This window comes from Lissotriton vulgaris, chromosome 8 (assembly GCF_964263255.1).
Source record: "Lissotriton vulgaris chromosome 8, aLisVul1.2, whole genome shotgun sequence".
NCBI lineage: Eukaryota > Metazoa > Chordata > Amphibia > Caudata > Salamandridae > Lissotriton > Lissotriton vulgaris.
In genome coordinates, this window is record NC_141696.1 from 969,391,374 (window position 1) to 969,417,845 (window position 26,472).

The 26,472-nt window shown below is 52.1% G+C and overlaps 1 protein-coding gene across 2 annotated transcripts in view; it reads left to right on the forward strand.

The window, feature by feature from the left end:
* Positions 1-26,472, forward strand: part of LOC147698192 (RNA-binding protein 26-like) — a 1,163,085-nt gene that overhangs the window by 510,224 nt on the left and 626,389 nt on the right. The gene's annotated exons all lie outside the window — the stretch shown is intronic.

Here is a 26,472-nt window from a genome sequence, read left to right on the forward strand (position 1 = left end):
CCCGACTTCAGCATTGCTAGTCCTGACTGCTCCCAGCGATTCTCTAGGCCCTAGGCCTAACCACTGTTCGATTGGTATCTCTTATACCACTTTTTTAGTATATGGTTTGAGTGGCCACCGGCCCTCATCCAAAATTGTGCAACTTTGTATGTTATACTGTGCTTTTGATTTAACGCTTGTGCCCCTTTGCTCATAAAGAGTACTGGGGAGTAATTTAGAAATAAATACATATATTTTTATAATATATACTTGTATGGTGTCCTTTCATTTGATTACAGGATTGTATGTGGTAAAACAGCTCACTTAACACGACCTCTTAAGTTAAGCCTTTAAGGCTGCTTAGTCAATGCTACCACTAGGATAGCTTGTCTAACAAGGTTGACTTACAACCAGACATCTTTGGGGTTTGTTTGGACTGATACCAAGTGGTTCCAGAATTGGAAACACTACATATCAGGCCAACTTCTCACAGATCCCAATAAGAAAAGAAAGCAGATCAAAAAGAAGACCCGCCATGCAGCTGCTCACAACAGGACGACACCAACTGACTTGTCCCCAGCCCTACTGGCCTGTCGTTCCTGGATCCTGCTCCTGCTTAATCCCGGTGACTCCTGCAGACAGCAACCTTGGGATACCTGGAGAACCTGCCTGCCTTTACCCTCTTAAAGACGAACTCCCATAAGTGGCTCTGCTTCAACGACCAACCCCCTGGTGCCAACCACGAAGCTCAAGACTTACCCACTCTGCACCCGCCGAGCCTGGCCCGTGCCCGAGTGATCCAAGACCACAAGGACATCCCCCCGGCGACTGGGACCTGAAGTCCAGTGCCCAAAGACCCTCCTCGACGAACCATATGACGCCTGCAGCCGCAGAACCCGGGACCCCTCCAACCGCGACCAGCCGAGGGTAAGATTTCTGGATACCCAAAGACACTCCGGCGCCCTGCGGCCCCCTGTGCCTCCCTTTTGGGTACCTACTTCTTCTCCAGGATCCCAACTTACCTCTCGAAGTGGTGGTCGCACCTGAAGAATCACCGTCCCAGAGTGTGCAGCCTTTATTCCCTTTTTAGGTCTCGGCCTGCCAATGCGCTTGTGCATTGCTGGTGGAGATTATACTAAGGGCAAAAGAACAGTCTACCAACGGCGGATTAGCCACAGTTCATGTGAACTATGCGCGTGCACAAACCATTCACGTCACACCCCCATTTGTCTGTGCCTCACATCGGACTTCAAAGGCTGCCGCTCCCCCCGCCCCAATCACACTTCAAAGGCTACCGCTCCCCGCCTCCCGTTCATGCGCTCTGCAGGTCTTCTCATTGACACGCTCTTTGGGTCAGCATTTACTTTGTTTATCGCCTCCATCGCTATCCCTCACTGTTTCCATTCCTTATCTTCTCTTTTCTGGTGATCGTACTCTCTTCCATTTCTCTATTCTCTTTCAGTAATGTAATGAAATATTCAGAGCAACGTCTCACCCCTCAAAGCATCTCTTCAGCGCCACTCAAACCCCCGGCTCATTCACCTGGGTTATGTGTTTCTTGAGAATGACCTTCGAGTAAAAATGTGCAGTTCAATAAAGCAACATTCGTCATGCCCACAACCCAGACAGAAGACCACTGAAAAGCTGCGTTTAACAACCTTCTGTTTCGATGTTAGGTCAGATCGTGGGTTTGCTCAACCTCCTTTTGCTCACACCGTCATCCCCACAAGACCCCCGCTTGCCACCCATTCTCTCAGTAGGGCAGTCGCACAAGGGCGCATCATCCCCTCTCCCCCCTCTGCTCCTGTACCCTTTTCTTTGTTTCATTGCAGCAGTGGCATTTTGTTCTTGTTTTTTTTCTCTTTTAGGTAACATGTCCCTTCCCTCCCCACCCCTCCCCGAGGACCCTTCGAGTCTCTTGAACTAACAGCCAATCAGCCCCTTCCATTTGTACTTCTAATGGCCCTCCTGTCTTAGCCCTTTTAACTGACCCTACAAGTCCTTTGTGCTCCAGACACAAGAGTCCTATTCTTACTTTCTTCCTAGCAATATTCTGCCCACTAGGGGTTAGTTTGAGAAAAGCCTACAATTACCTTCTTTAAAATCTTTTTTTTCCACAGACTGCGTGCTGGAAATGTTATGCAGCAGACTAAACTTGCTTGAGTGCAATGTCTTCTAACTGTAGAACCTAATGTGTGTTTTCACCTCCCCTCAGTTCTTGATCAGAACACGGGGCTGCGACCATGAGATGTGTTTATCTTATTCACAAATGGCCGCTTGAGGCCAAAGTACGCATAACCTCCTCCATTAATGAGTTCTGTTACACAGCCTGTAAAACGCGGCAAACTATGCCAGTGGGAAGGAATGCAGTTGAGTCAGGAAACTGTTTCACATGCGGTTTTGGTATTCTGAAAATACAGCCTTAGTAGGAGTGCTATTTATTAGTTTATAAGTTGCGACAAGCTTCATGGTGGAGAAAATGTATGCATGTTTTCATTGAAAAGACAAACTCCTATATATTTTGAAATACAAATATGCTCCCTGGATCGTTGGCCTCGTAGGAAATTCTTTAGATAGAAATGCACTGCAATTACATATTTGGATGCGAAAAGGACACATTTATACAAAAAAAGCAACATTCTTAACTGGAGTGGACCTAAAGTATCAGGGTGATATTGTACATTTTTTTTCTTTTAGGCAACATCTCCCTTCCCTCCCCTGCTCAAGGACCCTTCGAGTCCCAACTCCCCCCTCCAACTCCCCCCTCCAATTCCCCCCTCCAATTCCCCCCTCCAATTCCCCCCTCCAACTCCATCCTCCAACTCCAACTCCACCCTCCAACTCCAACTCCACCCTCCAACTCCAACTCCACCCTCCAACTCCAACTCCACCCTCCAACTCCAACTCCACCCTCCAACTCCACCCTCCAACTCCACCCTCAAACTCCACCCTCAAACTCCACCCTCAAACTCCACCCTCAAACTCCACCCTCAAACTCCACCCTAAAACTCCACCCTCAAACTCCACCCTCCAACTCCACCCTCCAACTCCACCCTCCAACTTCACCCTCCAACTCCACCCTCCAACTCCACCCCCCCCCCAACTCCACCCTCCAACTCCAAGAAAACCATTCGTAAAGTGATTTTATTGCACTTACTTAAAACTTCCTGTTGAACTCACTGTTATATTGTGTTTAACTTGTGTTGCATATTGCGATACCTGTATCAATTGCATCTAAAAGTCTATTGCTATTTAAAATTATTCTATTTCAACATCTCATTTTGAGAAAGTATTTAATACCGACTTGTGGTTCTAAAATAATCAACTATATATTTTTATATACAAAACAATTGGCCTAGAGTTCAGTTCTAGAGTGTGTGAGACCATTTGTTGACTGAGTGTATACAACAAGTGCTTTACACTGTCCTCTAATACTGTCTTACTGCTCGACCAAGCTACCACTTTAGAGAGTAAGGTTATATCTAACTTTAGCCTCTGGCATACCCCTGGGGACTGTGGACTCTGTACACACTGTACCTTACTTTGGTCCAGTATATACAGAGTCACTTTCTTACAAGATGAAATGAAAACTTTCAGGAAAACAAAACAACTGTTTGTAGTTTTTCTTGCCACCACACAAAGGTAATCCTATATATAAATCCAACATAGGCAGACGGATAGTAAAATGCATTTAAACTTGCTACATTAAAGCCAAAAGGGCTTTATTGAGAACTCCCAGAGCACGCTCTACTCTTAAGAGAGAATCAACGGCTTTTGCAAGAAATATTCTCATACCTCAAATGTGTAAATCAGCTACTTGGTCTACACTGCATACATTTACTAAACACTACTGTGTAGACGTGTTAGCTCACCAACAAGCGAATGTAGGTCAGGCAGTGCTACGTACGCTTTTGAAAACTACTGCAACTCCCACACTCTAGCCCCTGCTTTTTAGAAGGGACTGCTTTACAGTCCATACAGAGCATGTGTATCTACAGCCAACATGCCATTGTACAGATTGTTACTTACCCTGTATGCATCTGCTTGTGGCTTGTAGTGCTATAGATTCACATGCACCCTCCCTCCTTCCCGGATGCTTGTGGCCATTATTTTAAATCCGTTCTCTTAGCACGGAAATCTTTATACTGACACTTTACTTACACTCCTTTCTTACTCGCCTTTGGGGAAAACAGCCTAACAAAGCAGTTGATGCCAATGACCACTATAATTGAGAGGAGTCACTTTAGTTTGCAACTCTGAAGACTTCTTAGAAGCAAAACAAGTTCTGAACCCAATAGCAGATGGCAGAAGTATGCAGGACTTTTTTGATCAACATTCCTCTAGTTGACATATGTAAAGTGACAACCAGGTTAACCTCATGCAAGTTAACCATACGTTATCGTGAAATATCCATCCCGTCCGCAGGCTATGGTTAGCCAGAGAGTGCTAAGAACTTTGGCCTATATGTATCATCGTTCCTATTTGCGATTTCTTAATAGCGATTTTTACCGAATCGCTATTAAGTATTTGCAAAATGGGATGTATGTTTAAAATCGCAATTTTTTTGCGATTCCTTATTAGCGAATTCGCAACTTGCGAATTCGCAAATAAGGAATAATTTCCCATTCATTCCTATGGCCCAGGAGGCCCATAGGAATGATTGCGAAATAATTCTCAAATTGCGAATTCGCAATTTGCTAATCGCAATTTGAAAATTATTGCAAGGGTGCAGGGGTGTCTCCTGAAACTTACATGTGTGTGCATATGGCACACATACATGCCCTATGGGCATGTATGTGTGTCACATGCCACCCTCAAAATTGCCAAATTTTGGTTTTTGAAAGGATTTCGCAAATGAACACGAACCTCAAGTTGGTGTTAATTTGCGTTTCCTTAACCTGATTTGCAAATTAAAAAAGCTTCATACATGGCATTTAAGGAATCGCAAAATTGCGATTCCTTAAATGCTTAAGCAAAATAAGGAATCTCAATTTTTTGCGATTCCTTATTTTGATAATTTCGCATACATCCCAAAAGATGCAAAATGTCAGTTTGCGATTCGTTAAGGCCGAAATTCTGCGAATTTCGGCCTTAACGAATCGCAAAATACTTGATACATCTAGGCCCTGGTTCCAAAGCTCTTCACCATCCACAGGCAAAGCACCGATTTTAGAGGGAACTGCTTTACAGTCTATGCATATCATGTGTATTACACCTGTAAGCATCTGTATGTTTCGGTTTAGTGCTGTTGATTCACATGCACCCCAGCCTAAATCTTGGAGCATGTGGCCTCTGCGGATATCTCCTCTTGTTACCTACTTTCTTACACAGACTGTACTCATGGTCATCATGCCACCTTTACTGGTCACTCCATGTATATTCTCACTTACTGTGGAACCCACAATTAGAGTGGAAAAGAGAATGCCTCTTTTCTAAATGGGTCGCTGATAAGTGAGTGAGAACATGGGGCTCATGAAGTACTCCGAATTACTATGGCTATAGCTTGTCTTTTAAACTGAAAGGATTATTGCATAACCTTGTCATTACTGTTAGTGCCTGTTAATTATGTATATGCACATGCAAACAAATCACAACACTGAACAAGTGCAGGATATGTGGACTGATTCAAAACAGCAGGTAGTTGGGAGAATCACATCCTTGGAGTGTCAGCAGATTATTATAAAAGTAGGTATGCCTTGAAAGGAGCAAGTGTTCAGATTATTGCAGAAGCCCATGAGCGAAGGATACAGTGGAAACGTTTCTGGTAGAGAGTTTGAGTTTTGTAATTGGAAACATATTTTTCAGATTTTTACATCCGTATTTTTCCTGTGAGCAGGGCCTTGAATCTCGTTTCTATTTGTTCTGGAAATTGAGTAAAAACGACTCTTTTCTTCATACAGAATGTGAGCACCCAGGGTGGTGCCAAAGTAGGTAGTGCAGAATGGGTGAGGAGGTATCGAATTTTCTTTATCTTGGGACCATCCTTGTGGCTCCTTTTAAAATTGTGGGTGAGGATTCTGTCTGTAAGAGACATGTTAGTGATAGATTCCTTACCTTAGAATATCCCCAGGCGTCAGACTGGATCTGGAAAGTTTTTGCTTAGTAGTACCTCTGCGCGTCAGTAGGTGGCGTCCTGCGGCTCCGCGTCCGTCACTGGCGTCGCAAGCGCCGAGATGACATCACGGAGAGTTCTTAGGAGCCACCCATTCGCGCTGACATCAGTTCTTTCTTTTTCCGCTCCAGCAAGCGCAGATCTAGATTGAGCATGTATCTTAGTAACTATTTGACTACTCTTTTGAGACTTTTGTCTCCCCTTTTTAGGTCGAGCTGGTGTAAGCCATGCGAAGCGCTCCTGTCTAGCGAAAAGACCTATTGTTATGCACTTGCTGGAAATGTTGGACAGGGGATGGGCACGCGCAGGGCTGTTGGCGATTTCATCGCATGTGCGCACACGTATAGCCCTGCGCCGTGCACATCTCCTATCCCACATTCCCAGCAAGTGAATAACACACACACACGCGCAACAACTACACTCACGCATGCGCGCGCGCACACACACACGCACACGCACGCTTACACTCACACGCGGAGGGAGGGTGGAGTCTGCGTCTATGGGAGTCCGCTCCTGTTCGGGCCCCTGCTCCCTCTCAACTGCTTCCGATAGCCGCTCCTCAACGCTGCTGTTGGGGAAAATCATTTCTGGAGCGCCGGGTCCTCGGCTCCCGATGGGTGGGCGGGCGGGGGCGACGTGGCCAGGGGCTCTTGAGCAGGGACAGGCTGACAACTTGCAGCCTGCTAACTTTCTGCTGCGGGAGCGGCGGTGCACGGGCGGGGCAGGACGGCGGCTGCGCAGGCTTCATAGCCCCTGCCCTTCGGCCGCCTCCGGGGCTCCGCCCTGCTAGCGCGCCATTGGCTGAGCGCCCCTCAGCGCTGGTTCGTCCCCAGGGCTCTCTGCTAGTTAACAGCATCGCTCTTCTCCTCTCGCCCTGGGCACCAAGCTCTCTCTGGCGCTGCACACACTGGTGGCGCTCTTTAACTCCTCAGCAAATCAAAACGGAGAGAGAGGACTAGATAAGCCAGTCCGAATCCCCAAGTTAATATGTAATTATCAAAATAGGACTAGCTTGGTTGTGTTTCGAAGGGAGACTCAGTACGTATGATGGCAAACCATTTGGTTTGGTTGTTAAGCCCTCACCCACCGACCTAGTCGGTGGCATGCTTCACGCTGCTCGGGACACCGCAGCAGGACTACAGGTTCATGGAGCTCTCAGACCGGTAATCTCGGTCCGCTCTTCCCTGCCTGGTGACCCATGAGGCTTTAACAGCTAATAGCATGTTAAAGCGGAGGGAATCCCCCTCCATACATGTATAGCACCTTAGCGTGTGCGACACATTTTAAAAACTCACTTCACTTAATAATAATTTTATTTTTCACCCACACTCTCATTGGTCCTGAGGAAAGCCAGTTTATAACAAGAAAAGGCCTGGCTGAAACATGTCGACCACATAGGACGCAGGAGTTCATAAACCGCTCCACTGCGTCCGCTAGCCTTTTTATACGCTAGCGTGGGCCCAGCAATTAAAGTTCTGTATACCCTCGGGCACTGGGACCCACAGCATAGCTTTTAATTCACTTTCTTATACACCCCCTCACAGCACACTCAGAGAAGTATACCAGCTCCTCAGTAATCTGGAGTCGAAGCACACCCAGGACGCATTCGGCGTCACTGTGGTGGGCCCGATGATGAAGCATGCCACCGACTAGGTCGGTGGGTGAGGGCTTAACAACCAAACCAAATGGTTTGCCATCATACGTACTGAGTCTCCCTTCGAAACACAACCAAGCTAGTCCTATTTTGATAATTACATGCTCTTTAACTCCTGCCAGCAGTGCCTCTTTCTGCACCCGGCCCACTTCCAGTCTGCCCCTCCTCCTACCGCAGTCGCCCCAGATGCTCCTTCACTCCCCTGTTGTCTCCAGTCTGGCTCTGCCCACTTATTGTAAACACCCTAGCGTCCATTCTTCTGAAAGGGAGACCCCTCCTTCGCCTCCTCATTAGATGGGGGCAAGCATGCAGGATTTGCATTGGCCAATCGATTCTCGGCGAGGAAGGGGTTGCTGGAGAGAATCTGCACCTCGCTCCTCGCCGCCTTGCCTGTCACCTCGGATCGCATGCAACTGTCACCAGCAGAAAGTGGGGAGGGTCTGGGGTCGGCTGTGGAGATGGAGGGGGGGGGGGGATGGGGCAGGCAGTTGTCACTAAGAATGGAGTAGGACTGGGAGGTGCCTACACTGGGCATTTAGACGAAAGGCAGGGAGGGTCGAGGGCTGCTGCCATTGGGCAGTGGGAACTAACTGCTTTGGATAACTGGCATAAAGAGAAGAGATTCAGAGATGCTGATATTTGCTAAGCAGGGGGCATGTAGCATTATAGATTGCTACTGCAGGCAATTGGCATGCGGGGAGCAGGTGTATAATGATCAAACTGGGTATAAGAGGGCAATAAGAAGGAGTTAGGGCTGCTGGCGTTGGGGAATGTGATGTGAACAGAGGGCAGAAGGGGTTTGTATGCTGTCACAGGGCGTAGAGAGCATGGGAAATTTTGGAGGCAGCGGGTATTGAGCATTCTGGGAGTACTGTAGCATTACAGTGCTAATACTGCATACTCACACTAGGCAGGCAGGGTCCGGGATGGGGCCAGTACATGCATGGTCACATGGCGCTGACTCTGGACATGAAGAGTCACAGAGGTCGGTGTCAGGAGAATGGTTGGACTGGGGAAGGTTACTTACTGAGAACTGATATTGGGTGTGAAGGGGCAGGCACAGAGATGACACTGCGCACAAAGAGCTCAGTGAGGGAGATCTTATTCTTCTGCCACTGGGTAGAGGGTGCCAGTAGTACTGGCCACACAAGCAGCTGGGAATGTGCTGACACTGTGCATGGAGAGGGCATAGAGCACCGCTGGGTGATGAAAGGCCTACCACTGAGGCAGTAGACATGCAGAGGGCAGGAAAGATCACAAAGTGCAGTCACTAGACATGTAGGGTTAAGGACTGCAGACAGTGTCCTTGGATGCAGTAAGTGAAGTTTCTGTAGATGGGGGATCTCTGTGTATAGTCATAATCTAGTAAATAATCCTGCCCATGTGCGTGGACCCCGGCAATCAAAAATAATCTCTTAAGTTGTCAAATCATGCAGAACTGCAAAGACACTTAAGAGAGAATTTAAAGACAAATAATGCAGCCTATATCCACAGGCTACACTGTCCATTACTTCAACTAGAAAATTCCACCAAACAAAACCACACACAACACAGCCTGCCCAGTTTCTTCCATAAAGAAACTTGCCTCTACCAGTAAAAGACTCTGGAATGATAGAGAGGAAGGCATGGGCAGACAAGTCCCATAGGCTGCCATTATGTGGCTTAAATAGGATACTGTGCCTTTAAGAGAACTTTCCAGAACTTCTCCCAGTATCCCAGAATGCACAGCAGGTCCCTTTTACTTTCAGTTCTTTTTTCCGGCTCCTTCTAGCAGGACCCTGGCATTGAGCTCTCGCTTTTTCAAGGGTTTATTGGATTTTTGTTCACTTTTTTGATAAGTGTTTGCAGTTTATACTTCTTGGTGTTTCCCTTTTTTCCTGTGTGTTTGTTAAGGCTTTTTAGGGCTCTAAAATGCCTACTCTTTTCGACAAATGCCCAGCATGTGGAAGGAAGAAGTCCAAGACTGATCCACACGAAGTCTGCATTATCTGTCTCCCTGAAGCACATGTCCCTGAAGAATGTGACATCTGCCAGCACTTTTCAGCAAGGACCCTGAGGGAAAGGCTGAAGATTAGGCTTCAAGGCCTGGAGGAGAGACGACTGCAGGCTGCAGGTGGGTCTGGGCAGGCTGGGAAGGTTCCCTCTGCCTCTGCTTAGGCCTCTGGGGGGCTCTCCAGAGGCAGAAAGACCAGCAAACAGTCCCGGTCTCCGTCAGCGTCAATTGCATCGACGACAACGTGGAGAGGGATGATGACGGTGTGTTCCCCATCTCCCCGGGGCTCCGGGTCGAGACGGCGTGAAGATTCTACGTCAAGACCACCGTCAACGGCGTTTTCGTCGTCGACGTCAGCGTCGCGCTATCGACATCGAAGGAGGAGCGACAGGCGTCGGCGCTCGCGGTCGAGGCGACACCGCCGGTCGCCGTCGAGAAGACGGTTGGCGTCGAGGGGATCCTCTACCTCGAGGACCTCGAGAAAGCGGTTGGAGTCAAGGAGGAATCGACGCTAGTCGTCGAGAATGGAACGGTCGACGTCGCAGAGCCGGCGTTTAGCGCCGAGGAAGAAGAGATCGCGTCGTGGAGGCGGCGTTCGACTCCGGAGGCGACATTCGATGCCGGAAAAGCGACGCTAAGCGTCGAGAAAGAAGAGATAGGCGTCTCGGAGTTGTTCCAACTCTCCTAAGTGGCGCAGAAGGAGTTCTGACGCCAGAAGTCACGCTGGGTCTGGTGGAGGGTGCCGGAGATGGCGATTACCTACTGGAGGGGCTGGTTCGCAGTCCCCTCCCCCGAAGAAGTCACAGGGCTCGGTGTACTCGGTGGTGTATACACCACCTCAGCCGAAGGCTTCCCCTCCCCCAGTACCTAAGGAGGATCCTCCCGTCAACCCTCCGCTTCCACCACTTCCTCCCTCAGGACAACCACTACCACCGCTTCCGCCGCATGGGCCCACCCCTCGGTCGGAGATACTTCCTGTTCCTCATCCAAGGTCGGCGTCACTGCCTCCTCTTCCTACACCGCCTAAGGGGACGCCTAGACCGAAACCCCAGGATATGCCACGGAAGACGCCTCCACGGAAACCTGCGGAGCGCCCACTAACTGGGAGGTCGCGCTCTCGTTCCAGGAGGGAACGATCGCGCAACAGGTCATCCACACGGTCGAGACACCGCCACAGGAGGCGCAGGTCTCGCTCCCATACGAGTTCCTCAGGGACCAGGGACTACTCTCCGACTTTGTCGAGGTCAACGGAGACAAGGGTGTCGCCGGTTGATGATCTGGTGGCTTTTCACGACGTCCTGTTATGAGGTGCAGCAAAATTGGGCATCTCGTTGACGGTGCCCACGCCCACGACATAGGTAATTTTCGAGACTCTGCACCAGAAACATCTGTCTCGTCCATTATTGCCACTGGTGCCGGGCCTGGAGGAACCGGCCATGGACCTTTTTCTCACCCCTGCGGCGACTAAGGCGGCCCCCTCAAGACTACAGAAAAAATACCGGGCTCCCGATTCTGATCCGGCTTTTCTAAGAGTGGAACCTCCTCTAGATTCTGTGATAGTGACGGCGGCTTGGAAACAGCATGCTACCACCCCGTCATCCACAGTCCCCCCAGATAAAGAATCTAGATGGATATATTCGGCTGGGAGGAAGGTGTGTGGAACGTCGGCGACCTCCATGAAGGCTGCGAGTGCCACAGCCTTGTTGGGACTCTATGACCGTGCCCTCTGAGACTCCCTCCAGCAGTTTGTGGAACACCTGCCTCGTGGCAAGAGGGAAGATTTCCAGGAGGTGTTAAATGAGGGGATGCTGGTGGCGAATCATATCATCAGCGCTGCAGACGATTCGTCCCTCTTGGCGGCGCATGGCTTCTTCCATGGGATTAACCAGCGACGACACGCCTGGCTCCGCCTTACGTCACTAAAACCTGATGCACAGCAAAGGGTTGCCAATCTTCCATTCCTGGTGAAACTCTCTTTGGGAAACATGCGGATGACTAAATGGCCCCCATGAAGGCGGAGGCCGAAACACTCGCTGCTCTGGGTCTGGAAAAGCCCAAAGAGACAAAGAAATCGTACCGCCCGTTCCAGAGACGGTTCGGTGCACAGGGCAGAGGGGGTGGCCAAGCTTCGATGACAGCAACAGCAACAACAGCAGCAGTTTCGAAGGCCGTTCCAGAAGCGCCCAAAGGGCAGAGGCGGCCAACAGTCGGCACCAGCGACCAAAGGCCCGACCAGGTCTAGGCCCTGAGTGCTTACTTCCCCTGCATTCATTACCCACTCCGGTGGAGGGAAGCGTTCAATTTTTTCTGGCAGAGTGTAAAAAAATTCCTCCGGACAAGTGGGTGCTAAATATTGTTTGCAATGGATACAGTCTTCGGTTCACCAGCCAGCCTCCAGCAATTCCACCGGTCAGCTTGCAGTTTCAGCTGCGCGAGCTTCAGGCGGAGGCCGATATCCTGTTAAGGAAAAGGGCAATAGAAGACGTACCTCTGTCTCAGAGAGGAAGAGGTCTGTACTCCCGGTTCTTTCTGGTTCGCAAGAAGGACAAGAACGAGTTCAGGCCCATTCTGGACTTGCGACAAGCAAACCAGTGGATTCGCAGAGAGAAGTTTTGCATGCTGTCGTTGTATCAGATTTATCCTCAGTTGCAACAGGGAGACTGGCTATGTGCTATAGACCTACAGGATGCGTACTTCCATGTGCCCATTGCACACAAACACAGAAAGTTCCTGCGATTCCAAGTCAGCACCAATCATTATCAATACACAGTACTCCCATTCGGACTAAAGTCTGCGCCAAGAACATTCTCGAAGTGCATGGCGGTGGTAGCAGCACACCTGAGGAAGAACAAGGTGTTCGTCTCCCCGTACCTGGACGATTGGTTGATCAAGGCATCCTCCTTCTCGGAAGCTCGAGCACACTTCCAAAAGACGTGCGTTCTCTTGAACAAGCTGGGGTTGCACATCAACATGTCCAAGTCTGTCCCGACTCCGGTCCAATGCATACAGTACTTGGGAGCCTCCATCAATACGCTGTCAGCAAGCGTGCCTCCTTCGGAGGCGCGACGATTATACTTCCTTCGGAAGGCTCAGGCTCTTATGACCAATCCATCTACAAAAGTGAGGACTGTGTCTTCTCTACTGGGATCGATGACTCTTGTATCTTCCTGACGCCGCACGCACGACTGCACATGAGACCGTTGCAAGAGTGCTTGGAGGACCAGTGGGAACAGAGGAAAGGTTCTTGGGACGACAAGATACGGCTGTCTCTGCATGCTCTTCAGTCGCTGAAGTGGTGGTGTTCAGCGGAGAATCTCCTCAGAGGGGTTCCCTTCCACAAGGACATTCCCACGCAGACTGTCGTGACGGATGCTTTTCTCCACCGTTGGGGGGTGCACTCTGGAGACTTACAGATTCAAGGAACGTGGTCCCCAATGGAGGCCATGTATCACATCAATTTCCTGGAATTTAGAGCTGTTCACTTGGCACTGAAGGCCTTTCTTCCGTCCTTTCAGACCAACTCTCTGCTTGTACAGACGGACAATACGACCACAATGTATTACCTCAACAAGCAGGGGGGTTCGAGATCACGCACTCTGTCACAGGAGGCGCAGGCGATCTGGCACTGGCTTCTGGCCAGAGGACTGACGATAACGGCTACCCATCTACCAGGTGGGCAGAATGTTTAGGCGGACGCACTGAGCAGACTGATTCAGGAAAACCACGAATGGGTCATAAACGACGAAGTACTAGGAGAAGTCTTCGCAAGGTGGGGGACTTCAGACGTAGATCTGTTCGCCACCGCCAAAAACAGCAAATGCCGAGACTTCGCCTCCAGGTACTACCAGCAGGGGACGCTGGGGAATGCGTTATGGATCAACTGGTCGAACAGCTTTCTGTACTCTTTTCCACCCATTCCCCTGATTCCGGCGGTACTCATCAAGCTGGCCCGGTCCAGGGCTCGGATGATACTTATTGCCCCGGAATGGCCCAGACAGTGGTGGTTCACGGACCTGCTTCGCCGGTCTCTCCTTCCTCACATACAGCTATCGTGCAGGCCGGACCTTCTCACGAAGTTCGGGGGGCAGATGTTGCACCCCAACCTCTCGTCTTTGAGTTTGGCGGCATGGCTCCTGAGATAGCGCAATATGACCATTTGAATCTGCCCGAAGATTGTATGGACATACTGAAGGAGTCTAAGAGACCTTCCACTCGGACCTCCTATGCTTACAAGTGGAAGAGGTTCTGTATCTGGTGTGCGTCCAAGAACTATGACCCGACGACGTGCAAGGAAGACATCATCCTTCCTTACCTTCTACATTTGGCGCAGTCTGGACTTAATGTTCATTCCATTAAGGTTCATCTTGCTGCATTAGATTGCCTACAGGAAATGCCCTTCACAGACTCCCTTCTTCCAGATCCCTGTGATCAAAGACTTTTTGGAAGGCTTGAAGAAAGTGTTCCCTCCTGTCAGGCTTCCTTCGCCTTCATGGGAATTGAATGTGGTGCTTCGTTGCAGCACCTTTCCTGGAAGGCGGCCTTCCTCGTGGCCATTAAATCGGCCCGCACGGTGAGTAAAATTCAGGCGTTGTGTTGCCAAGAACCTTATACTGTATTTCATGCTGCTAAGGTTGTTATGCGTACTCACCCTAAATTTCTTCCCAAGGTTATTTCTGATTTTCATATCAACCAGACCATAACGTTGCCTACGTTTTTTCAGAATCCTTCAACTCCAGCGGAAAGGTCTCTACATTCCCTGGATGTTAGGAGGATGTTGAAATTTTATCTAGATAAAACCAAAGATATTCGTAGGTCAGACCAATTATTTGTCAATTATGGATCGGTCAGGACAGGTCTTGCTACCTCTAAGCAGGCCATCTCTAGGTGGATTGTGTCCTGCATACAGTTGTGTTACCAAAAAGCTAATAAGACCTTAGGGGGGTAAACCTAAGGCTCATTCCACCAGGGGAAAAGCTGCCACGACAGCTTTGCTCCGTAATGTTCCGATTGCAGAGATCTGCAAGGCGGCCACTTGGAAGTCGGTTCATACCTTTGCTAAGCATTACTGTCTGGACACTGATGCCAGGGCAGATGCTCATGTTGGGCAGGCTTCACTGCGGAATTTGTTCGCACAATAGTGGTGTTAATTTTCTTCTCTCCACCGCCGCTTTGGTGTGGGGATGGGCTTGCCATTCTATTCACTAGATTGACTATACACAGAGATCCCCTACTACAGAAGGAGAAGTTTCTGTCCTGTAACTCCAGTTCTGTAGTAGGGGTATCTCTGTTATAGTCATAAGCGCCCGCCCTCCTCCCCGGTGGAGAAAGATATTCATGTAAGGAATGCTACAGGTCTGGCGTGCTACGCCTTAAAAAAAAAAAGAAAGTAAAAGGGACCTGCTGTGCATTCTGGGATACTGGGAGAAGTTCTGGAGAGTTCTTTTAAAGGCACAGTATCCTATTCAAGCCACATAATGGCAGCCTATGGGGCTTGTCTGTCCATGCCTTCCTCTCTATCATTCCAGAGTATTTTACTGGTAGAGGCAAGTTTCTCTATGGAAGAAACTGGGCAGGCTGTGTTGTGTGCGGTTTTGTTTGGTTGAATTTTCTAGTTGAAGTACTGGACAGTGTAGCCTGTGGATATAGGCTGCATTATTTGTCTTTAAATTCTCTCTTAAGTGTCTTTGCAGTTCTGCATGATTTGACAACTTAAGAGATTATTTTTGATTGCCGGGGTCTACGCACATGCGGTGGACTATTCACTAGATCATGACTATAACAGAGATACCCCTACTACAGTACTTGGGTTACAGGACAGAAACTAATCCTTTCAGGGCGCGGACACTAGTCTTGAAGGGGACTGAGGATTTACTGGCCCCTCTGTTAACAAGCATTTGCAATGCAATAGGTCTCGCATTTACGTGCGTTTGAGCTACTGACATTGCAAATAACAATGCCTTTAACGTTTGCTTTAATTTTTAAAACATAAATAAAAGGCATTGTCATTATCTGAAAGAGACACGTTAGTGATAGATTCCTTACCTTAGAATATCCCCAGGCGTCAGACTGGATCCGGAAACTTTTGCGTAGCAATACCCCTGCGCGCCGGTAGGCGTCGTCTGCGGCTCCGCGTCCGTCGTCGGCGTCGTGAGCGCCGGGATGACGTCGTCGGAGTACTTAGACGGCGCCCATGCGCGCTGACGTCAGTTCTTCTTTTTTCCGCGCCAGCTAGCGCAGATCCGGAAGAAGCTCTACCCCCAGTCACTTTTTGACTGAAAACTTTTTGATCTTTTGATCTTCTATTTAGTCGACTTCTCGACTGTCGGTGCCAGGGATGCCCGGGTTCAAGCCTTGTTCGAAGTGCGGCCGACTCATGTCGGTCACGGACCCCCATCGCCGGTGCCTGAAGTGCTTAGGCCTCGACCACGACGATCGAACCTGCTCCGACTGCCGGGCCCTGACGTCGAAGGCTAGGCGGGAGCGGTCCCGCAAGCGTCTCGAGCTGAGGCAGTCGGCCCCGCGCCGTTCCAGGTCCCGGTCCCGGTCCCACGGGAGGTCGAGGGACAGGTCGCGAGGTCTGAGTCATCGACGGTCCGGGAGTGGACACCGATCGTCTGGTTCCAAGTCCTCAGGTAAGAGGCATGAGAGGTCGGAGCGACACCATCGGTCCTCCGACCCGCCCCGACGCTCGCACGATGCGGCCGGGGACTCTGGCGACACCGCCCACGCGGCTCCGCGGGAGTCGCAAGCGTCGCCGCCTGCCCCACACCTTCGGGTCCCTGGGCACGGCGCGTCGCAGGAGGAGGTCGAGAGGTACCTCATGGCCATGAGGGCCCTCCCTCCTCAGTCGGTTCCCGTGGCGCCTTCGGGCCGATCGGCTCCGTCCGGAGGTCCTTCCGGGTCGGGCGCTTCGGCCCCGACGACGTCGGGTGCTTCGGCCCCGGCGCCGCTGGCGACTTCGGTCCCGGCGCCGCATGACCTCGCTGGATCCGGCTCCGGATCCGGGACCTCGCCGGTCGACCTTACGACCTCGCCGGCACCGTCCCTTCAGGTGTCGTCCCCGGCAGTCGATGTGGTTGCCGCCCCCAATGTTTCCTACGGTCCTACTCAGGAGTCGGAAGGGCGCCGCTTGGCGCCGATTCCGTCGGCCTTTGGAGACTTCTATCTCCACGAGGAGGCCCTGGCTGTTAATCCTGGTCTCCAGGAGCCAGGTGACGAGGAGCAATGGGAGGGGTCCGAGGACCCTCTGGCACGTAATTGCCAGTCACATCAGGACTGGACATATGAGCTTGGGGAGGCCAGTGGTATTGACACCTCGCCAGACACTGGATTTACGTCGCCCCCGACTGTGGCTTCGGAGGCGGGTTCTGCTTACAGCGTAGTGTTGACGAAGGCAGCTAAGGCCCTAAACCTTCAGCTCCCCGTCGCGGCCGTGAGGACTAATCTCCTCACTGAGGTCCTCAAACAGCAGTCCGGCTCCGCGGAGCCCCTCCTGCCGTTTAATGAGGCCTTGTGTGACGTTCTTCTGGGCACTTGGTCCAAGCCCGCCACAGGCCCCCCTGTGGACAGGAACGTGGCCAGACGCTACCGCCCGGCACCGGGCGACCCATGCTTTTTGTCCACCCATCCCACCCCCGAGAGTCTGGTCATCCAGGCCTCAAACTCCCAAACCGCATTCCCGTCGGCCCCGCCCGACAGGGAATCCAAGAGATATGAACAGTTCGGGAAGAAGGTTTTCTCGTCTGTGAGCCTAGGGCTGCGGTCTGTGAACACCGCCTGTCTCTTGGGCCGCTACACCCACACTCTGTGGGACACGGTTGCGGAGGTGCTGCCTAGATGCTCGGAGGAGGTCCAGGCTGAACTCAGCCAAGCCCTGGCGGACGGCCGAGATGCAGCACGCTTTTCTATCCGGTGTGGGCTGGATACTACGGACTCACTGGGCAGGGCGATGGCAACGACGGTGGCGGTTCGACGCCACGCCTGGTTGAGGTCCGCCAACTTCTCGGCCGATGTCCAGGCCACCCTCCTGGACATGCCGTTTGATGGCCGTCGCCTCTTCGGCGACAAGGCAGACCATGCGCTGGAACGTTTCAAGGACTCCAGGGCCACGGCCAAGTCCTTGGGCCTTACGGCCCCACGCCAGCAATCGGGTGCCTTTCGCTCCTTTCGTGGCCACGGAAGGGGCGCCCCACCACGTACCGTCAGCCACGCGCCGCAGAATGTTCAGCAACGCGGTGGCGGACGTGGGAACCGCCGTGGCGGTGGTCGGGGCCAGCGGCGAGGCCAGTCCACACCTCCCTCAGCAGCCCCTGCCTCAAAACCTTCCTAGTCCGAGTTTTCAGGCCCATGTGACGCCTGTGGGAGGCAGGGTTCGCCATCACCTCTCCCACTGGCATACAGTCACTTCGGACAGGTGGGTGCTGCAAATTGTCCGAAGGGGCTTCTCCCTCCCCTTCGAGTCATCCCCTCCATCCATGCCACCTCAATACCACCGTGTGTCGGGGGATCACTTGCAACTTCTGCAAGAGGAGGTTTCGGCTCTTTTGGCCAAGAGGGCCATCGAGCGCGTTCCTGGGCCAGAAGTAGGACGTGGTTGTTACTCCCACTACTTTCTGGTACCCAAGAAGGGCAAAGGGGGCCTACGCCCTATCTTGGATCTGCGGAACGTCAACGGCTTCCTCCGGACGGAGAAGTTCAAGATGCTCACTTTGGCTCAGGTCCTGGCTGCCCTGGACCCAGGAGACTGGATGGTAGCGTTGGGCTTGCAGGACGCCTATTTCCACATCCCCGTCCTGCCGGCCCACCGGCGTTACCTGCGGTTCACGGTAGGCCAAGAGCACTTTCAGTTTACCGTGCTCCCCTTCGGCCTTACCAGCGCCCCACGGGTGTTCACGAAGGTGATGGCGGTGGTCGCAGCCCATCTGCGCAGGCAGGGGGTATCAGTCTTCCCCTACCTCGACGACTGGTTGTTGAAGGCGGGCTCGCCCCAGACAGTCGTCAGCCACCTCCAGACTACGGCCGACCTTCTGCACTTGCTGGGGTTCTCCATCAATGTGCCGAAGCCACACCTGTGTCCCTCTCAGAAGCTCCTCTTCATCGGAGCGGTTCTCGACTCGGCGCGGTTTCGGGTTTATCCACCCGAGCAGCGGGTTCGGGATATTCAGGCTCTGGTTCCCATCTTCCAGCCGTTATCCTGGATCTCGGTCAGGTTGACGCTGCGGCTTCTGGGACTGATGGCCTCCTGCATCCTTCTGGTGCGTCACGCCAGGTGGCGGATGCGGGCTCTGCAGTGGGACCTGAAGTTTCAGTGGGCCCAGCATCAGGGCAACCTGTCCGATCATGTCCTGATCTCGGAGGGCACTGCGAGACAACTGCAGTGGTGCCTCACGGACCGCGACTGGGTCAGTGGCAGACCCCTCTCCCTACCCCAGCCGGAGCACGTAGTTGTGACGGACGCGTCCCTCCAGGGCTGGGGAGGCCACATGGGAGAGGCGGAGATCAGAGGCCTCTGGTCTCCGGCGGAGTCCCGGCTCCATATCAACCTTCTGGAGCTGCGGGCGATTCGTCTAGCACTGAAGGCATTCCTCCCCTCTGTCCGGGGGAGCGTAGTGCAAGTGTTCACCGACAACACCACCGCCATGTGGTACTGCAACAAGCAAGGCGGGGTGGGGTCGTGGACCCTCTGCCAGGAGGCTCTGCGCCTCTGGCAGTGGCTGGAACATCAGGGCGTGACCCTGTTGGTTCAACACCTGGCAGGCTCCCTGAATGCCAGGGCGGACGAACTCAGCCGCCGGTGCATGATGGATCACGAATGGCGTCTGAACTCGGACGTGGCGCAAGGTCTCTTTCAGCAGTGGGGAGAGCCTTGGTTAGATCTATTCGCCACAGAAGAGAACGCGCAATGTCATCAGTTCTGCGCGTTGGAATTTCCAAGGCGGCACTCGCTCGGAGACGCTTTTCGTCGCGAGTGGAGCTGCGGTCTGTTGTACGCCTTTCCGCCTATACCACTTCTGCCCAGAGTGCTGAAGAAGATCAGGCGCGACCGGGCCCAAGTTATCCTTGTGGCTCCGGACTGGGCACGAAGATACTGGTATCCCGAGCTACTCAGCATGTCAGTCGATCCCCCGATTCGTCTGCCTCTTCGGGAGGACCTTCTGTCGCAGCAGCAGGGGACGGTCCTGCACCCGAACCTGTCCAGTCTCCACCTACAAGCTTGGAGATTGAGCGGCGGCAGTTGAGGCCATTTGACTTGCCTCCTGAAGTCTGTGATATCATTCTGGCAGCCAGGCGTCCCTCCACAAAGTCGGTATACGCCTGCCGGTGGAACAGATTTGTGGCATGGTGCACAGCAAAGGCTGTGGATCCTCTCTCGGCACCCCTTTCAGAAGTGCTGCTCTTTCTTCTTTCCCTTGCCCAGCAGGGCTCTGCTCTGGGCACTCTTAAAGGGTACCTTTCTGCTCTATCAGCCTTCTTGAGGCTACCAGATCAGCCTTCTTTATTCAAGTCCCCTATTGTAAGTAGATTTCTGAAGGGCATCACGCACATGTTCCCTCCTGTTCCCTTCGTGATGCCCCAGTGGGACTTGAATCTTGTTCTCACTTATCTGATGTGTGCTCCCTTTGAGCCACTGCATAACTGTCCTCTTCGTCTCCTTACTCTGAAGACTGCCTTCCTGGTTGCCATCACCTCTGCCAGGAGAGTGAGTGAGCTCCAGGCTCTTTCTTCTTCTCCACCTTTCCTGTCTGTGCATCCTGACAAGGTGGTGTTACGTACACGACCTTCCTTTCTGCCCAAGGTTGTTACGGCCTTCCACATCGGGCAGTCCATTACCTTGCCCACTTTCTTTCCGCCTCCGCATCCCTCGAAGGAGGAAGAGAGGCTCCACCATCTGGATCCAAAACGTGCGCTCTCCTACTACCTAGATCGCACACGCCAATTCCGGGTGGATGACCAACTCTTTGTTGGTTACGTGGGCGCAAAGAAGGGTAAGGCTGTGCACAAGAGGACCATCTCTAGGTGGATCATCTTGTGTATCCAAGCATGTTACTCCATGGCGAGGAAGGAGCCCCCGGCTGGATTGCGGGCTCACTCCACTCGGGCCACGGCAACGACAACTGCCCTGGGCCGCGGTGTCCCCCTGCAGGACATTTGCCAGGCAGCTACGTGGGCCTCGCTGCACACGTTCGCAAGACACTACTGCCTGGACAGTCAAGTCCGGAGGGATGGCTTCTTTGGCCGTTCCGTCCTCCAGGACTTTCTGGTGTGATATTGTTTCGCAGACCCACCACCGGGGTTGGTATTGCTGGGGTATCTATTCTAAGGTAAGGAATCTATCACTAACGTGTCTCTTTCAGATGCACAAGTTACTACTTGTGTAACGATATATCTGTAAGAGACATTAGTTAGTGATAGATTCCTTACCGACCCACCCATCCTCCCCGTTCTGCGAACCGATATCTAGGGTTAAGGTCATCCCCTTTCAGGGCCCTAGTTTCATGGCACCAGTGTTAGTTCTATCATGGCTCTGCGTATCTGGCGCGGAAAAGCTGTGTGTCAGAACTGACGTCAGCGCGCATGGGCGCCGTCTAAGTACTCCGACGACATCATCCCGGCGCTCACGACGCCGACGACGGACGCGGAGCCGCAGACGACGCCTACCGGCGCGCAGGGGTATTGCTACGCAAAAGTTTCCGGATCCAGTCTGACGCCTGGGGATATTCTAAGGTAAGGAATCTATCACTAACTAATGTCTCTTACAGATATATCGTTACACAAGTAGTAACTTGTGCTACAATGCCAATAGCCTAAACTTACGTAAATGCGAGACTTATTGCATTGCAAATGCTTGTTTCTCCTGGTGCACATAGGGATGCTCGGCTTTAAGTCTTTTGGGGCATGCCACCGTAATATGTCGGTGGCGGACCCCCACGATGTGTGCCTCTAATGCCTGGAGACAGACCAAGACTCCCGGGACTGTTGAGCCATGGCCCCCAAGGCCTTGCAGGAGCGGTGCTGGATATTGCTGGAGGTTCGGCATTCGTCGCATCGCCGCTCTGGTTCTAGGGCCTGTTCCCGGGACCCCTAGTGGGACCGAAGCAGTCGCTCCTCGGGTTCCAAGTCATCGCCTAGGGATTCCGGTAAGCAACACCATAAAAAGAATTTGAAGAATCGTGTTCGCTCTCAGACGTCCCCCGTCGCTCCTCGGAGTCGGATGAGGGGGACAGGGGCTCTGCCCCTGCGGCTCCTCTGCAGCCTGGAAATCTCGTGGCCTACTCGCCATTGTTGGGCTGCTATTGCCACGCAGTGTGGGATACTGTTACTCAAGTATTGCCACAGTGTCCTGAGGAGGTGCAGGCTGTCTTTTCTCAGGCGATTGCTGAAGGAAAGGATGCGGCTAAGTTCGCCATCTGGTGTGGCGCCACGCCTAGTTGCGTTCAACTAGGTTCTCGCCAATGTCCAGAGCTCGCTCATGGGTATGCCCTTCGATGGCACTCGCCTGTTTGGCGACAAGGCTGACAGTGCTTAGGAGCGTTCTAAGGACTCACAGGCCACTGCCAAGTCCCTGGGTCTTTCTGAAAAGAACCCGTCCACTCCTGGTTTTCGTTCCATTCGTGGCCAGGGCAGGGGCACCCAGGCACGTTCCTTCAACAGGCCTGTGCAGACCTAGCCTCAGCGCGGCCGTGGTTGCGGCTTATGCAAGGGCGTGTCGCTGAATCCGCTTGCTGGTCAGTCCACCTCCTCCCTCGCTTCTCCTACCTCCAATCGTTCTTAGTTCGAGCTTTGTGGAGCACCACACGCTAGTGGGTGGCAGGATCCGCCACCACCTCCCACACTGGCGCAACATTACGTCGGACAAATGGGTGTTGCAAATAATCCGCAAGGGTTATTCCCTTCCCTTTCGGTCTTCCCCTCCAGCCATGCCGCCTTGGTGCCACCTCATGTCGGGGGGGGATCATTTGGTTCTACTCCAACAGTAAGTCACGGCCCTCTTGGCCAAGGGGCCCATCAAGTGCGTTCCTGGGCTGGAGGTATGGAGTGGTTGTATTCCCACTACTTTCTGGTCCCCAAGAAGGACAAGGGGGGCCTGCGCCCCTTCTTAGACCTCTGCGACGTCCGTCGCTTCCCCCGGAAGGAGAAATTAAAAATGCTGACTCTGGCTCAGGTCCTGGCTGCCCTCGATCCTGGAGACTGGATGGTATTGTTGGACTTGCTGGACGCTTATTTTGACATCCCCGTCTTGCCGGCCCACGGGCGATACCTGCGGTTCACGGTAGGCCAGGAGCATTTCGAGTTTTCCGTGCTCCCCTTCGGCTTTACCAGCTCCCCTCAGGTGTTCATGAAGGTGATGGCGATGGTCGCGACTCACCTGCGCAGTTCGGGGGTGTCAGTCTTTCCCTACCTCAACGACTGGTTAATGAAGGCGGTCTCGCCCCAGGCAGTAGTCCACCACCTTCAGACTATGGCCGACCTCCTGCAGTTGCTGGGGTTCTCCATCAACGTGCAGAAGTCGCTCCTGAGTCCCTCTCAGAAGCTCCCCTTTCTCTGAGTGGGTCTGGATTTGACGCTGTTTTGGGTTTATCCTCCTCAGCAGCGAGTCCGGAATATTCAGGCGATGATTCCGATCTTTCGGCCTCTATCCTTGGTTTGTCAGGATGACCCTACGGCTCCTGGACCTGATGGCTTCCTGCATCCTGCTGGTGACACATGCCAGATGGCATATGCGGGCTCTGCAGTGGGACCTGAAGTTCCAGTGGGCGCAACATCAGGGCAACCTGTCCGATCATGTCTAGATCTCAGAGGGCACTGCTCAACAAATGCAGTGGTGGCTCACGAATCGAGATTGGGTCAGTGTCAGATCCCACTCCCTTCCCCAACCGTTGCACACAGCGTTGATGGACGCTGCCCTCCTGGGATGGGGTGGCCACTTGGGAGTGGCGGAAATCAGAGGACTCTTGTCTCCGGCGGAGTCCCGGGTCCATATCAACATTTTGAAGCTGTGGGTGATCCGATTTGCACTGAAGGCATTCCTTCCCTCTGTCTGGGGAAGTGTAGTGCAGGTGTTCACGGACAACACCACAGCCATGTGGTATTGCAACAAACAGGGCGGGGTGGGGTCCTGGACCCTATGTCAGGAGGCTCTCCGCCTCTGGACATGGCTGGAACATCAAGGCATTACCTTGGTGGTTCAACACCTGGCAGGTTCTTTGAACGCCAGGGCAGACGAACGCAGTCACCGGTGCTTGATGGATCACGAATGGCGTCTGAACTCTGACCCCAATCCCAATCGGTTGATGGGTTCATACTCCTGTTTTCTGACACATGAACTCTGACGTGGCGCATGGTCTCTTTCTGCTGTGGGGAGAGCCTTGGTTAGACCAATTTGCCACCGAAGAGAATGTGCAATGTCATCAATTCTGCGCGTTGGAATTTCCAAGGCGGCACTCGCTCTGCAAAGGTTTTCTTCATGAGTGGAGCTGCGGTCTGTTGTACGCCTTTCCGTCTATACCACTTCTGCCCGGAGTGCTGAAGATCAGGCGCAACCTTGCCCAAGTCATCCTTGTGGCTCTGGATTGGGCATGAAGATACTAGTATCTCGAGCTACTCAGCATGGCGATCGATCCCCTGAACCAACTGCGTCTTCTGGAGGATCTTCTGTCGCAGCAGCAGGTGATGGTCCTCCACCGGAACCTGTCCGCCCTCCACCTCCATGCGTGGAGATTGAGTGGCGACAGTTGACACCTTTCAATCTTCCTCCCGAAGTCTGTGATGTCATTCTGGCAGCCAGGCATCCCTCTACAAAAGCGGTGTACGCCTGCAGGTGGAACAAGTTTGTGGCATGGTGCACAGCATAAGCTGTGGATCCCCTTTCTGCCCCTCTTTCTGAGGTCCTTCTGTTCCTTCTATCTTTGGTCCAGCAGGGCTCTACTCTGGGCACTATCAAAGGTTATCTTTCGGCCATTTCCGCCTTTCTGCGGCTTCAAGACCAGCCTTCTCTCTTTAAGTCCCCGGTTGTGAACCCTTTCCTTAAAGGAATTACGCATACGTTTCCTCCTGTGCCTTTCATAATGCCTCAGTAGGACTTAAGTCTTGTCTTGACTTTTCTGATGTGCGCTCCTTTCGAGCCCCTTCATAACTGTCCTTCACGTCTTCTCACTCTTAAGACTTCTTTCCTGGTAGCTATCACCTCTGCCAGAAGAGTGAGTGAGCTCCAGGCTCTTTCTTCTAAACCTCCTTTCTATTCATCCAGACAAGGTGGTTTTAAGGACCCATCCTTCTTTCCTACCAAAGGTAGTCATGCCCTTCCACATCGGGCAGACCATCACTTTGCTCACCTTCTTTCCGCCTCCGCAACCCTCTAGGGAAGAGGAGAGGCTCCACTGTCAGGACCCAAAACCGGCACTCGCATTCTATCTGCAGCCTAAACAACTGTTCCAGGTGAATGACCAGCTCTTTGTTAGATACGTGGGCGCCAAAAAAGGGTTGGGCCGTGCACAAGAGGACCATCTTCTGGTGGGTCGTTCTGTGCATCAAAGCATGTTACTCCTTGGCTAAGAAGGAGCCTCCTTGGGGCTATGTGCCTACTCGACCAGGGATACTGCAGCCCCTTCTGCCTTGGGTCGTGGCGTTACCATTTGTCAGGCAGCTACGTGGCTTCGCTGCACACATTTACCAAGCATTACTGCCTTGACAGTCAAGTCTGGAGAGACTGCTTCTTTGGTTGTTCTGTTCTCCGTGAATTTCTTGTGTAATCTTGTTTGCAGACCCACCAATGGGGTTGGTATTGTGGGGTATCTATTTTAAGGTAAGGAATCTATCACTAAGGTGTCTCTTTCAGATGCACAAGTTACTACTTGTGTAGCGATTTATCTGAAGAGACATTAGTAAGTGGAAGATTCCTTACCACCCCACCCATCCTCCCCGTTCTGCGAACTTATTACTAGGGTTAAGGTCATTCCTTTTAGGGCCCTAGTTTTATGCACCAATGGTCAGTATATTGCATGGCTCTGCGTTCATGGCGCGGAAAGTCATGTACAGAACTGACAGCGCGCATGGGTGGTGCCTAAGTACTCTCCGGGACGTCATTTCGGCGCTTACAATGCCAGTGACTGACTCGGAGCCGCAGGACGCCACCTACTGACTCGCAGAGGTACTGCTAAGCAAAAACTTTCCAGATCCAGTCTGACGCTTGGGATATTCTAAGGTAAGGAATCTATCACTAGCGAATGTCTCAATACAGATATATTGTTACACAAGTAGTAACTTGTGCTTTTAGAGACTTGTCTAGAGACTGAACAACATGTTGGATTTCGGGTTTGGGGGTGGCAAATTGGAATTTTTTTTAAAGTGTATTTAGTAACATGGCTTCTCATTTTGTAATCAACCAAAAGGTAGGCAAATTACAGCGAGGTACTTTTGTTTGGCAATTTGCTTGGTTCCGGACTACTGCATTTCTCAAGGTAAGCTAGTATTGAAAATAGATTATTGATCTCTTTATGAAAAACTTTGATGTAGAGCTGAGCGACAACTTCATACTGATGAATGTCCACACAACACAGTTATGCAGTCACTGCTGCCCAATTATAAACTGATTAAATGATTGTGGGTGAGTGTTTGCAGGCTTGATTGACTCCACTTTCATGCACAGTAACTGGGAGCAGGAGGCTACTAGCTGAACCAGTTGGACTCTACCATGAAACAAAGACCAATTTTGAATGGATTCTCTTACTCATTCAC